Source organism: Mesocricetus auratus, unplaced genomic scaffold, assembly GCF_017639785.1.
Source record: "Mesocricetus auratus isolate SY011 unplaced genomic scaffold, BCM_Maur_2.0 Super-Scaffold_100006, whole genome shotgun sequence".
NCBI classification, from domain to species: domain Eukaryota; kingdom Metazoa; phylum Chordata; class Mammalia; order Rodentia; family Cricetidae; genus Mesocricetus; species Mesocricetus auratus.
Window position 1 is genome coordinate 46,792,733 of NW_024429190.1, and position 15,270 is coordinate 46,808,002.

General features: G+C 40.1%; 1 protein-coding gene across 1 annotated transcript in view; it reads left to right on the forward strand.

Moving 5' to 3' along the window:
• The window catches only part of Grxcr1 (glutaredoxin and cysteine rich domain containing 1), a 139,097-nt gene that overhangs the window by 96,994 nt on the left and 26,833 nt on the right, over positions 1–15,270 (forward strand). The gene's annotated exons all lie outside the window — the stretch shown is intronic.

The window sequence follows — 15,270 nt, forward strand, 5'->3', positions numbered from 1 at the left end:
TTTTTAGTGTAAACAAGAAAAATAGAATATTTATAAGAGGAACATTTGTAATTTTTTTAAAATTCTCCATAATCAAATATTCAGTTCCGTACCTAAAGAAACAAAAATGGCTGCCCTCTAATGAGGGCTGGAGCCAGAATTTTATCTTCCTATTGTTTAATATCTTATTTTGAGTTTGGTAACAGGGCAGTGTGACACAGATTCAGACTTGCAGATAAGCAGAGAGACCCCAGCTTCCAGTAGAGCAACAAATATGCCTCCTTCTTGCTCTCTAATGAACACTAGTGTTGTTAACTCCCTTTGATTTATGAACATAATTGGGTAAAACACCCCATGACAGGGTATTGAGAGGATGAGAACTAAGAGTCGAGGGGGATACCAACCAATGAGAGACACTGCTGACTGAATGATCCCTTATCAGAGGTCAAAGACTCTCAGACCTTAGAAGGATGCTTACATCTTGGTCAGGCTCAGCATCAGATCTTAACTTTTAACTTTGAGGGGTAGAGAAAAATTCACATTGGGAGGAATTCTTGTTTGGTTTCAGAGAACTTGTGTCTATTATATTGACTACAGCCATTGTTGGCAGCAGCCTGTTATCTAAGGGAATGATAAAGGCCAAGAATCCATGATCACATAGCTATAGTGACATTTTGTTTCTATGAGAACTGGAAAAGCACACTACCTTTTTAAATAAAGGAATTTTGACTTTAAGTATTGATCCTCTTTCGTGTGTGTTTCAACCTATACTCTTGGGTCCCAAAAAACAGTGGCTTTGACAGTACTGTTAAAAGCCAGGACAGTGACAGTGATATCTTATATTGCCTTCTCAGCTTGTCATGTCTTACTCTTAGGATACTCAATGCTCAGCCCTCCCCATGGCTATTGGATAAGAAGCAAATGGACTCTAGGCAGCATCGTTTTAAATTCCTGCTCTGATACTCATCATGTAACACTGGAATGACACTAAGGCTGACTTCACAGGCTGATTGTAAGAAATTGAGGGGGACAAACAATGCACATTTTCAAGAAATACTATGAATTTCCTCTTCCCCAAAAGAGTAATAACCTTTGCTCCAAGTAACGTAACTAAGGAAGGATGAATGGGAGACTAAGTTAGCTCTGACATTCCAAACCCTTGTGATGGGGGAAGCCCTGTACATTTGTCAATAAAGTACTGTTGAGCTAATAGGAATCTAGATAGGTGGGACTAGGAGTCCAGGAGGATTCTGGGAAGGAGAAACACAGGGAGTCGACATGTAACGCCATGAGGTAGGAAGCCCGGAACTATTCTCCAGTAAGAGACATACTTAGATTAACAATTATGGGGTAATTACTCAAGTCAGAGCTAGCCAGTAAGAAACAAGCAAGGCCAACAGTTTCATAATTATTATAGCTTCCTGTGTGTTTATTTGGGACTGATGCGGCTCTAGAACCAGGCTGGCGGGAAGGCTTCTCTCAAGGAAAAGACTTCTCATAACACCCTTGTTTTGTGCAAGGCCCCTATGAGGAAAGGGACTCTACTATGTAGTATTAGCACTTAAAATAGGACTCGGCATGATGTAGATGCTCCAATGAACTTAGATCGACTGGATATGAGACTTGGTGATGCACCTTCCTCACATTTATTTCTTCTCTCCCTGACTTCCTCCACAAACCAAGGATATGATATATTCACACACCAGGGGAATGTAACTTACAAGGATTGTAGGCTGTGGCTGAGCGTGTATCTCAGCTGGTAGGGTGCTTGCCTCGTAGCACAAAGCCCCTGGGTTTCACCCCAATACTGCATAATCTGAGTGTGGTGGCACATGCCTATAATTCTAGTACATATACTTGGGAGATGGGAGCAGGAGGACCCGGAAGTACAGGGCACTCAATTACAAGGAGAGTTTGAAGCCATTCTGGGATTCATAAGACCCCATTTTAAACAGAACAACAACTACAACAACAACAACAACAAAAAACAGCAGGCAATGAAAGATAGATGGAGACCCTTTTAACTGGGAAGCATTCTGATACTGTAAATATTTTTTACTATGTGTCTTAATTAGGGTTTTGTTGCTGTGAAGGGATACCATGACCATGGCAGCTCTTATAAAGGAAGCATGGGAACATGCAGTTAGACCTGGTGTTGAGAGATAGCTGAGAATTCTACATCTGGATACAAAGACAGCAGAAAGAGACAGTGAGCCACTAAGCTTGTATTGAGGTTTTGAAACGTTTCTCCAATAAGACCACATCTACTCCAACAGGCCAAATCTCCTAAGTGCCACTCCTTATGTGCCTGTGGGGGTTGTTTTTGTTCCAATCAACAGTGTGTAGGTTCAATTTCAATGAAACTATAGGATTAAAATTAGAGGACAATTCCCAGCATCCTCAGGTATAAGGTCGTCTCCACTCATGCTGTTCCTGTCCCTGTCTGTTGCCATCCAGAATGCAATTTCTTTCAGCTTCTGAGGCCATGTACCAGGACATGACACCTGTCTTATCATTTGTCTTTCAGTTGGAGGGACAGAGGCGATTGCCTCAAATGCAGTCATGATCTTGGCTCTTTTTCAGTTGTGTCTTCCTTCGGTCTTTTTATGTGCACGATCAGCACCTAAGAGAGGGAGGTGGCAGGGGTAACTCTGCTGCTTCTGTAATTTGAGGCTGCTGCTATGCACCTGGGGGGAGCCAGGAAACAGAGGCATTTTCTTCTTCCCTCTCAGAAAGGGAGAGTGATTTTTAACCCTACGATTCAAAATGGTAGAGTCCTGAATAGCTTGTATCACAATTCTCCAAACCCTGCCAGCTGTGGTTTGAATCTAGATGCAGAACTGTCTGTGGTTTCCACTATGATGAGTTTCCTCTGCACAATTCATAGATCTGAAATGGAAGGATGCCCTCTGCTGGGCTTTGACAGATGTTGAACCATTGTTTGTAGGGAGGATATTTGACTGTTGCTGGTGACTTCCCTAACATCTGTGGTGTTTTAAACAGCCACAGGAAGCCATTTACAGCAGTTTGAAATTAGGTGAGTGAGAATGGTTGGTGTGTGGGAATCATTTGTACGGTACCACTTTGTTTAAACAGGGAGAAATATAACAGCTAGAGAACGAGAAAGACAGAAACAGGGCCAGGGCAGATGGAGACAGACTTCAAACAGAGAAAGGGTAGGGAAAGCAGGGCAGTGTCTGGTATCTTTCTTGCTGACTTACCATCATCACCAAGGCCTGGGTGGGTGATGCTGGCTGAATTCATTTTCTTCTTCCAAGAGAGGCCAGTGAGCTCAATAAGTAAGAATGGAAAAATCAACATGAACATTTTCCCCTATAGTTCCTGACGCCAACATAACTAAAAACTGAAGATGGAAGCAATAAAACACTTGGTGAGAAAAAATTACTTTAGTAAATAAATTTTCACTGCCCATCTATGCTTTCTGGGGGACAATAGAGGTACATGCATCTCAGAACTGGTTTCAGCAATTCTCCTGATGTTTTGGCATCAGATCATAGTCCCATGAAAATATTATGTCTTACTACCTTAGTCATAAGCACCCTTAGACATTCCACTAAGAAATGGGCTAGAAATCATGATTTGTCTGGACCAACCACTGAATCTACACTGGAAACCTACAAAATTCATGTTGGAACGAGGCTACAAACAACATGTAGGTTCCCAATGCATTTCACACTTAGTCTACAATAAACTCCTAACAAAAACTCTTTGTTCATTCTAAATTAATTTTAGATCACTGTAATTATTTTTTCTTTTATAGCATCTTTTTAAAAAACTTGTAAACTCCTCTGTAAATACAATTTAAGATGTAAAAAATTGCACAGCTCTGCCAGAATACTTTCTTTATAGTCTTATTTGCTGTATTTCAAGAGTAATCCTTAGAAATGTTTAAGATTGTTTCTCGAGTCTATATTTCTAGGTTGAAAAGCTGTGCTCAATAATAAATGCCTTCATTCTTTCATGGAGCAATACTATTCTTTAAATAGATACAGAATTATTGTTTGTGAGACTTTAGCATTGACTACTTAAAGAGGTCTCCGTAGATCAATGGCAGTTTGAAATGATGCCATTAACACATGTAAGAATGAACAAAAAAATTTGCTAGTAGATTATTGTGGACTAAGTGTGAAGTGTAATGTGCATGGTGTCTTAGGTCTTCACACCCTCCCTCCCACTATTCACTGGCTAGCTTTTCCGGAACAAAGACTGGTTCAGCAAGCACCATCCATGGTAAGTATAGCAGAAACAGAAAAAATATTTAAAAATCATATATATTTTATTCATTAGTTAGGACTAAAAACTTTAACTGAGAAGAGTAAAGCAGTCAAATGTTCTTTTCTTTAAAAGTTTTAAAATCAAGATATAATTATATCACTTCCCTCTTCTTCGTCCCCCACTAACCTCTCTTGTTCCCTCTTTACTCCCTCTCAAACTGATGACCTCTTTATTATTGTTATATCTATTATACATTATTTATTCTTGTCTGAACACACACATTTAACAGTTTGAGGCTAGGATTCACATGAGTGAGAAGATACAGTATTTGCCTTCTGAGTTTGGGTTACCTCTCAAAATATTTTTGGGTTCTTTCCATTTTTTTTGAAAATTTCCTAGTTTCATTTTCCTATATGGTTGAATTCCATTGACTATATTTGTATGACATTTTCATTATCCAGTTATCTGTTGATGGATGTTGAGAGTGAGTCCATTTCTTTGCTATTGTGAATAGAGCAGCAACAAATCCTGAGTGTTCTAGTGCCTCTGTGGTAAGATGCAGAGTCCCTTGGGTACTTGCTGGGGGTGGTATAGCTGGGTCATATGGTGGTTCTCTTTTTAGCTTTTCTGGCACATCTTGAGAGTTCCTTCATAAGCTCCTCCAGTAACCAGTTCTCGAATGTTAAATGCTGCCAAGGGCTTTCCAGCAGAGAATGAGGCCAGCCCCAGTGAGCAAACAGCTAGGAGCCCTCTTCGTGTCCCTTGTGCTTTTACATCACTAACTTCAGCAGGACCTATAATCAAGTCCAGGTTGAAGATGGAAATGGACTGTACTTCTTAATGGGAGTACTGTCTGTGCTTGTATTATGCTAGAGCATACAATAAAGATGTGCACATTTGTGGTCATGTCTGCAACAAATTTAATTCCAGGCTTTTGCCTGACTCAAATATACTTACTGTTGTCTTGAATTTTTAGGTTGAAGGACCAGATACTTTTGTCTGAGCAAAACTATTAAAAACACCCTAACCCTCACATGCCCATGAATTATGTTTGGGTTTGCTTTGTGGATATGAATTGAAGTACTACATTTTCTCATATTTCCACAGTTACAAAGCATCAACTTTCCATTTTTTTTCAGTTCTACAATGTTACCAGCAGCATCCTACTGTAGCCTTGGTCACATCTTCACTTTCAGCCTTACAATTTTATCTGCTTATTACCCTTTCCTTCTAGTCTTATTCTTATAGGAGAAAGTAAAAATGTCTTTCTCCCCTGTTTTCAGTCTCTCTCTATCTCTGTATTCATTGGTGTGCAAGAGTAAGTGTTTGCAGGAGCATGCATAGGACTGACCTCTGGTGACTGTCCTTCAGGAATGCTGCCCACTTTTTTTTGACATAGAGTCTTCCTCTTTCTGGAAACTGTTAGACTGGCCAGTGATCACCAAGCATTTACTCCTGCTTCTCAGTGCTGGTACTACCAAGTCAACCCAATCAGAACACGGGTTGTGAGGACCAAACTCAAGTGGCCTTAGTCACTATTTTATTGCTGTGTAGAGAACACAATGGCTATGGCAACTCTGGTAAGAGAAAGCATTTAATTGGGGGTTTGCTTACAATTCAGAGGTTTAATCCATTTTCATCATGACAGGGAATATGCATGGCCACAGGTGTGGCAGGCATACTGCCAGAGAAGTAGCGGAGAGCTACATCCTGATTCACAGGTAGAGAGCTAGACTTGATCAGGCATAGGCTTTTAAACCCAAAAGCTTAACCCCTGTGACACACTTCCTCATACAAGGCCATACCTTATCCTTTTAATCCTATCAAACAGTTCTTCTCTATGGTGACTAAGATTTCAGACATCGGAGTCATTGGGGTCATTCTTATTGAAACCACCACATATGACAAACACTTTACTGACTAAGCCATCTCTGCAGTCAATGCCAAAGTTCTGATTATAATCCATACTGCTGCAGTCAACTCAATGTTGAAAAGTCAGAGAGTAAGTACTTTGAAACCTGTTAATGCACAATTCAGTTATTTGCTCCTGAAACTTAATGCCAGTTGGTAGGCAGACAGTCTTCTAAATTACTCCACAAAAACCAGCATCACCCACACAGTGTCTCTTTGATACACACAGGCACACACACACACACACACACACACACACACACACTTACACATTGAAACCCAGGACTTTGTTCTCTGTTACTGCTGTAATTGTCTCATGGCCGGTGAAGCACCTGGTGGTCCATTACTTAGTACTCCACAGAATGTTTGAAAAGCCTCAGGCTTAAGTTGGTGCACTGGCCTTGCCCACAATAAAAAATCTAATACAGTTGTGCCAGTTTGAAACTGGGCTGCAAAGTGATGAGGGTACAGGTGTCACCATGCATTAGCAACCCCAAGGAACCAAATCATGTGCTTCGTACTTTAGATATTAGTTATTATTCTCCATCTTTTTTGACTTTTTTTATCATTTTTTATTTTAATTTTAAATAGCTTGTTTTACATGTCAATCCCAGTTCCCTCTCCCTCTCCTCCTCCTGCACTTAGACAGGAAATGTAATCACATGTTACCAGTGATACTTGGAACACTACAAAGAGAATCAAATTTGTGAAAATAAGTAAGATGAATGGAAATTAATAAAGAAAATTTCCTAGGCATCCATTTCCAATCATACTTGAAATCAGTATTTCAGTGAAGAACAGTGTTGGATAGAAGCTCAATTTGGCTCTACTGTGCCAAGATTTAGTGTCTTCTTGGCCACCAGAGGGCTCTCTTACAACATAAGAACTATATTTAATACATAAGAAAACAGAAATAGGATAAATCATTTGTACTACATCTTTCTTTAAACCTGAGTAAAAAAAAATCAACATCTTAAATACATGAATTACAATTAAACTTTAAAATCTAGGTTTCTTTTCAGACAAGAATCAGACCAAGAAGAACAATTTTGTTAATTATTGCCTGGTGAAGAAAGACAAGCAAGCAGCAGACATTGCTTGACCATGATGACAGTAGAGCCTTGAATCTTTTTGCCTGAGAGAACTGGCACCTGGAATTTGGGCAGATGTGACATCAATAAAACTGTATCTCAGATTAAAAAAAAAAACAAAAAACGATTCAAAACCTTTGAAAAAAATGGTAACTATTTTGTAACCTGGGACTTAATTCTGGGCCAACCTTTTATATCCTTCATTTTTTTTGACTAGCAAACTGAAAGCCTGTATGTTGTCTCTGAGAGTGTCTGGCCCTTAGTACTCATTTTCTGTAAACAGACAGTTTGTTACTGGGGTATTATATATGATTACGATTGAGTGAGTACCAGACACAGGAATTTAACAAACTGTAGCGCCTGAGACCAGTCACAGGCTTTCTTCTGGCCAGGTAGGATCAGAATGCACTGTGTTATGATTTTGTTTTGTTTTTAATCACACCTCGGGCTCCCAGTTTGATTGAGCTCAACCCAAGATACCTTTCCCTCCAAAACCAAAACAACAAAATTTAAGCTAAAGATCCGGCCATATGTTTCATCCTGATGGTGTCAAATGAGAAGAACGACTGTAATGAGTAAAATGGAGCATGCCATCTGGCCAAAGGCAAGAGCTGAAGCACGTGGTTCCCCGGCTCATTGTGAGCTTCCTCTTTAGATATGACCTTGTGGGAAACCAGCAGGGCCTGGTGTTCTTGGTCTTCAGGGGCCGGTGAGCAAGAGCATGATTTGTTTTGATTTCAGCTCTTCTCCCTGATTCATGTTGCCCATCTGAGGCATTAAGGAGGCTGGATGAGGAATTTTGCTTTTTAAATTAATCTCTATGGTGCCCTAATAGCTCCTTCCTCTTTTCCTTTGGGGGCTATGATGGAAGTGAGAGGGATTTCAAACTCTCTTCCAAATGCAAATGGTGTCTTCCATTCTTCACAGTGTTTTGTATACTACATATGTTTTCCCTTGAAAGACTTCAAATAAACAAAAAGGTTCAGCAGAGAAACACTGATCCAAATGTCTGAACCTTTTCCAGGCAATCATACCATTTGCGTTTCTCTGGCACGTGGGCCATCGTCGTGCTAGCCCTCTGTGTGGAATGGCATCTGAATTCAGTGGAATATTTTCTTTTGGCTCTGTACCTTCATTTTGAAAACCTCAAATGAACAGGCTGTCTAGCTCCTGTGCAAACAGTGAGCACTTGTTGTCTACCCGGCACTGTGAAATGTTGTAGATAGTCCAGAGACTTAAACACAATCCAAGCTAAAAATGAAAGGAGTGTGTGTGGTGCTGGGGATGATGAACACGGTGCTGTACTATTTGTGGTAAGAGCTAAATTAGCAACAGGAGTCAGTTACTTAGAAAGAAGGAGGCACACATATTTTAACTAGGAACATTGAGGAAGATTGCAAGAAGAAGGAAGCATTTGAGCTGTGCTTTGCAAGAGGCATAAGACTGCAGTGAGTGGGTGGGGATGTGCTCTGGTTCTACACCACTGGCCTCCCTAGCATGGGGTTTCAGAAGAGAATAATGGATGCTGTGCCTGGTTCATAATAATCCTTGACTCTCTCAGAGGAGTTGTGATTCTACTTAGTACTGGGGAAGAGCTATGTGATGGCACCTAAGATGGATAATCTCAAGCAATTCACTAATTTTTTCTAAAGAACTTCCTTAACAACACCAATCTCTCTGAAACATTAGTATTTAAGTTTAAAAAATTGTTGGATTTTCCAGACACAGTGCAGATGATGATAACTCTTTCAATTGTTTCTTTTTTTTCAATTTTTTAAAATTTAAATTTAAATTAGAAACAAGTTTGCTTCACATGTCAATTCCAGGTCCCTCTACATTTCCTTCCCCTCCTCCCGTGCCATCCAACCAACCCCCCCAATATCTCTTCATTTCCCCAGGGAGGGTGAGACCCTCCATGGGGGTGTCCATAGTCTGTCATTTCATCCAGGGCTGGGCCTAAACCCTCCCCAAGTACATTTTAATTAAAATAGAATTACTTCACTTTCACTTTCTCCCTTCCCTTAAGCCCCTCCTATGCTGTACCAACTCTCAAATTATTATCCCCCCTCTCTCTCTCTCTGGTAAGTATTGCTACACACAACTTTATAAACAGAACCTGCTGAGATTGTTTATATTGTTGTGTGTATGCAGTTTCAGGGCCGGTCGCCTGGTATTGAATAACCAACAAAGGAGCTCATCTCTGGAACAGGCTAATTCTCCCACTCCCAGCAGCCATTGTTTCCCTACAGTTCTTTGTCTGAGGGTGGAATCCATGAAACTTCCCCCTCCCACGTCCACATGTCTATTGGTATAGCTGTTGCTCCAGGCTTGTTTGTTTGGCCAATTTTAGGAGAGACTGTTTCACAGAAGGTCCCCGGTATTCTGCTTCTTATCTTTTTCCTCCTTCTTCCATAGGGATCCCTGAGCCACAGAAGTAGGAGCTGTGGTGTAGTTGTAGCCATTGGGATTGGGCCCCCCTCCAACCGTTGACCCTTGCTTTGTCCAGTTGTGGTATGGTCTCCATTTGATCCCCTGGGACTTTCTATTGTTTCTTACCTTCCTCTGGGGCTGTGAAATCAAAGACCAAAGTCATCAGAGGATCCTGAGATGTCTCACAGTCATTGGAATGTGCTGTGCTCTTGAGCTTGAATAGAGCTGTACTTGAACTTCAGTCTGCAAGTTTCCCATTGAGTGAATCTGAGAGTGGACAAGGCTGATGACCTAGGGGAAGTGATGAGAGAGAGAGAGAAAGAGAGAGACAGAGAGAGAGAGAGACAGACAGACAGAGACAGAGAGAGACAGAGACAGAGAGACAGAGACAGAGACAGAGACAGAGACAGAGACAGAGACAGAGACAGAGCGAGCAGGCACCTAGGGCCTGGAGGAGGTGAATCTGAGAGCAGGTGAGGAAGGTACCTGAGGACCTGGGGAAGGTGGAGTTCTCTTACTAGCAAGATATCCGCTGAGAATCTGGCTCTCACTGTAGTGAGCTCTGCCAGTGGGGGAATAGGACAAGACCTACATTCTATGAGTTGTACAAGGCAAAATAAAGAAGTAAATCAATTCTTTTCTCTCACTGACTAGAAGCACTGATGCAGAACAATACAGAATCCTAGTCATTTCTGAGGCCAGTGGTTCTCAGTCTTCCTAAGTAACGCTTCCGCCCTTTTACAGTTCCTCGTGTTGTGGTGACCCCCCCAACCAGAAAATTATTTTCATTGTTATTTCCTACCTGTAGTTTTACTACTGTTGTGAATCGTAATGTAAATATCTGATTCTCTGATCATCTTAGGTGACCCCTGTGAAAGGGTCACATGCAAAGGCTTGGAAACCCATAGGGTGAGAACCACTGTCTTAGACAATGGGTACAAAAAGTGAAAATAAGGTATGTCCTGAAGATTGCCACGTTCAGTCATTCTAGGGACAATAAGACTCAGGTTAGAGACCAGTTCTTTACTATAGTCTTTCCATGTTATTCAAAAATATACTGTAGCTTGTTCTATTAAAATTATTATCTCAATGCAAACATAGAATAAAATGTTACATTTTCTGTCAAACAGTATGTATGATATACATATATATGTATATATATATTTATATTTGCACTTCTTTTTGTCATTTAATAACTTGACATTTTGTGAAGTAACTTGTTAATATGAAACCGTATTACGCTGAGTGGAAAATATAGAAGTCACATATCCTGTGTGGTCTTCACTTATCAGAAGTCAGCACCAAGACTGAAAAGGTCAATGTAATGATGATATGCAACTTAATATTTATGATAATATGATTATGTTATAACCGCAGAAGGGAGCAATGAAGGAGAGAGTTGTAAGAAATGTTTCTGGGCACATTTGTCTGGGCTCTGGGTCTTCTTCCACAGGACTATGTCTTTGGGGCTCAGTGTGAGGTGGGGTTTACATGGTAGATGTGGGCCAGTTGGGGTAGAGCTTTTAATGTCACAACCTGGTCAGGTTTCTAGTCATCTCCTTTGATTCTGGTCTGTGTGTCTGTCATGGGAACAGTCGGTGGCTGACCCACTCCTGCCATGGTTCATCCTTATTATGATGGACTGGAACTGTCTGAAACTAGGAGCCCAAGGAAACCTTCTTGCTTTTAAGTTTCTTTTGTCAAGAACTTGGTCAGAGCCATGAAATAAGTGACTATCAGAGAGAGTAGAAATCCAGTCACACTTTCCTAACCCATTGCTCTGCAGATAGAGTGAACTTTATAGAGAGATGGCTTCAGGCATTAATCTTTGCCTCAGTGTTCATGTCTGCAAAAGGGGCGTTATGAACTATCTCTCTTCTATGAAGCAGGTAGGTCTTGTTTGTGTGCAATAGATCCAGATTAGGAAATGATACCAGGATGTGTCCCCTTACTTCCCACCCACTGTTAATATCATCAAAAGGATCTTAAAGTGTCTGTGAAATATAACATATTTTAAAAATGTTTTTTTAATTTTTAAAGATATGCGTTAAAAGTTGTTTGTCTGGATTTTCTAGAATAATCAGGATCTAACTCTTATTGGTCTGTTCACCTCCTTTTTTATTCTTGTGTTAGTGATCTAGGGACACCAGACCACAATGCTATAGGTTGAGTGGCTTAAACAATAGATCCAGGAGTCAGGACGTCATCATGTTGGTCTCTCTTGGGCCTCTATGCTTGGCTTACAGATGGCTGCCTTCTTGTGGTGTCTTATGCAACTTCCTAGTGTCTTTATCTTCTCTTACAAAGACACTAATATTATTGGGCTATTTTCCAAGTTACAAACTAATGTACTCAGTTATCTCCTTACAAATCCTGTCTTTAGTGGGTGGAGAGATGGCTCCATGGGAAAGAGGGTTTGAGCTGAGGACCCGAGTTCCCACATAAGAAACCAGCCATGCTCAAGTGCTCTATCCCATAGTGTGGGGTTATGCTGCATACTGGGGAGGAGAGTAGCAGAGGCAGGAGATTTACTGGGACTTACTGGCTGCCAGCCCACCTCCAGGTTCAGTGAGGGACACTGCCTCCAAGGAACAAGGTGAAACATGATAGAGCAGTTTACCCAATGTCTTCCTCTGGCCTCTGCATGCATAGTTGTATGCACCCACATACATGCATGCATAATACACACACACACACACACACACACACAGAGAGAGAGAGAGAGAGAGAGAGAGCTGTCTTCACTGTCTTCAAATATAGTGACCCCCCAAAGGGGTTGCACCCACAGGTTGAGAAACACTGCCTTAGAATATTCCTCCAATGTCTAATCCTCTTAGAGCACTATTTTCCTCTGGCAGACAACTTAAACTATTTTCCTGACATATACAGGACACTACTAAGAGAAATTCTGACACCAGATGTAGATACAGCATACATCTCCATATTTGTGTTGGTGATTCCTAAATGCTTTCAGTATTGTACAAAGCTTTGAGTTAATAACTGAAGAAAACAATTGTTTGAAAACTTCAATAGCTTCCCGGGAAGCTCAGTACAGACTAGTTCTAAGGTAATTTTTGGCTTTGTAATTAATTGATTCTATTCTAGCCTTCGTTATTCTTTGCCCCTTTCTTACTAGGATACTTCTGATGTTCATTGTTCAGTTTCTTGAAGTATTAGTTCATTTTTTGTCTAAGATATAAAAACCTATTGATGTGAACTTATCTCTTAAAATAACTTTCATGATACAAATGAATTTGATCTGACACGTCTAAATTTTTATTGTAATTAGAGTAAGTAAAAATTTTGATTTCTTTTGCTCTTTCATATAAAAGTTTTCAGAGAATTTATTAATTTCTGAGAAAGTGAGTGGGATTTGTTTTATAGTTATTATTTATAATTTTATTACATCATGGTCAGACAATATGACCCATGGGTGATTATTATTTGGAATTTATTGATATTTTATTTACAATTTAAGCTACAGTATGATTTTTATAGAACTTTCATAGTCCTTTGCAAAGAATACGTTTCTTATACATTTGTATGTACATATGAGAACATAAATACCACACCATTTTTTAAATTGTGTTTTTGTTTTATTTCACTAAGACAGGTTCATGTAGCCCAAGCTGGCCTCAGACTTTCTTCATAGCTAAGAGTAGTCTTGAACTCACGATCCCCCTGCTGCTCCTCTTGAGTGCTGGGAGGACAGACACACACCACCACTTCCTGCTTTAAGTTGTATCTTATAGCAGCACTACTAACATACTTTGTTCTTGCTTTTGTCTAATACCTTTATCAAATGCTGTAACATTTAGTCTTTCCACCAGCCGCCTGGGCCCTGCTGAGCTGTCTGAACCCCCAAATAACACACAAGATGCCATATTCATTATAAATCTGTTGGCCATTTGCCTTGATTTCTTGTCGGCTAGCTCTGACTTCATTGTTAACCCATAATTGCTAATCTGAATATTTCCATTTGCTTACCGGAGAACAGGGTCCAGACCTCTTACTCCTCTGGCTTCCTACATCGTGACTCACTGTGCCTCTCCTTCCCAGAATCCTCCTCAACTCCTAGTCCCACCTATCTTGCTTCTCTATTGGCCAACAGTGCTTTATTCAACAACGTCCAATGAGACAACACATACATAGAATGGCATCCCACATCAAAATGCCGTGGTGTGATTTTATCAGTTGAGATTCAATTATTTAAATGTGTTTGCTGTTAGTCCCTTGTCCTTCTGCTTTAATATTCTAGGACTGTAATATAATAATTTACTACTGTAATACAGTCAGCTTTAGTTAATTAATGGCTTTTTGGCTTGAGCTTGTCATTGTTTCATATTAATACATTCAACTTCTGGATTTTGTTTAGTAGTCTTATATTTCTTTGCTAATAATTAAGATTTGATTATCTGATTTATGAACAAAAATAATCTTGCACATAATATTAAAGATACAGTTTATAAACATTTATGATTTAGCAAAGGAGTTTAGCCATTTAAATCTGTCTTAAAGTTTTATCCTTATTGTTATCATTTCATCTGTGAGTGAATGAGTTTGTGCATGCGTGTGCGTGTGCACACATGTATGTGTGTGCATGTGTGTGTGTGTGTGTGTGTATGTGCACATGTGGTGTATGCCTGTATTTACAAATATATGAATGCATGCATGTGGAGGGCAGATGTCAATGTTGAGTGTCATTCCTTAGGCATTGTCCACCTTGATTCTTAAGAAAGGGCCTCTCATTGACCTGGGCATCACAGAGTAGGCTGCCTGGGCTAGTAATCAATCCCCAGGAATCTGTCTCTCCTGTACTGTTGGTGTGGTTCTATTTTACACCAGTATTACTCAGCTGTAAAAAATAATGACGTCATGAAATTTGCAGGCAGATGGATAGAACTATAAGAAACCATCCTGAGTGAGGTAACCCAGACACACACACACACACACACACACACACACACACACACAAACACACACAAACACACACACCACTTGTCTCAGTTCCTTTGGGGTTTAAGGGGTCCTACAAGGAGATGGCATGTGAGGGAATCCCAGCGCAGATTCTTCAGTCATGGTTCATGGCTCCTCAGTGTTGTTCTTGCTGCCATTCTTTTTTTTTAATGCAGAAGACTTCCCTTGCATTTGTGCTGCCCTCGCGATTTCTCAATATTTCATTCATCATCACCCCCTCGTGTGAACTCTATGGATGTATGTGGCATATACATAGAAAGATTTTTTGTCCTTCCTTATCCCAGCATCAATTTTCTTCATACAAAGTGAAAAGAAAGTATTTTAATAACATCAAATATATCATCATGATGATACAGCCTAAAACATTTCCTCATTGTTAGACATCAGTATTTCCAGCAAAGAGGCTTGTCTCACAGATAATTCAGGAAATGAAAGTCTTGAGAGCATTACACAATGCATCCAACGATGTATTTCAGTCTCTCTGCTTGACAACAGAAACTGTGGTTATAAACACATTTCACATACGTATTTCTCAAATTCGGAGATGATCCATTTAAAGTTCTCCTCGTGGGGATAACTCTTCTGTTTACAGAGGGGAAAAGTAGTGTGCCCTGTAGTTTTTTCTTATTGTTTTAGACTTTGCTGA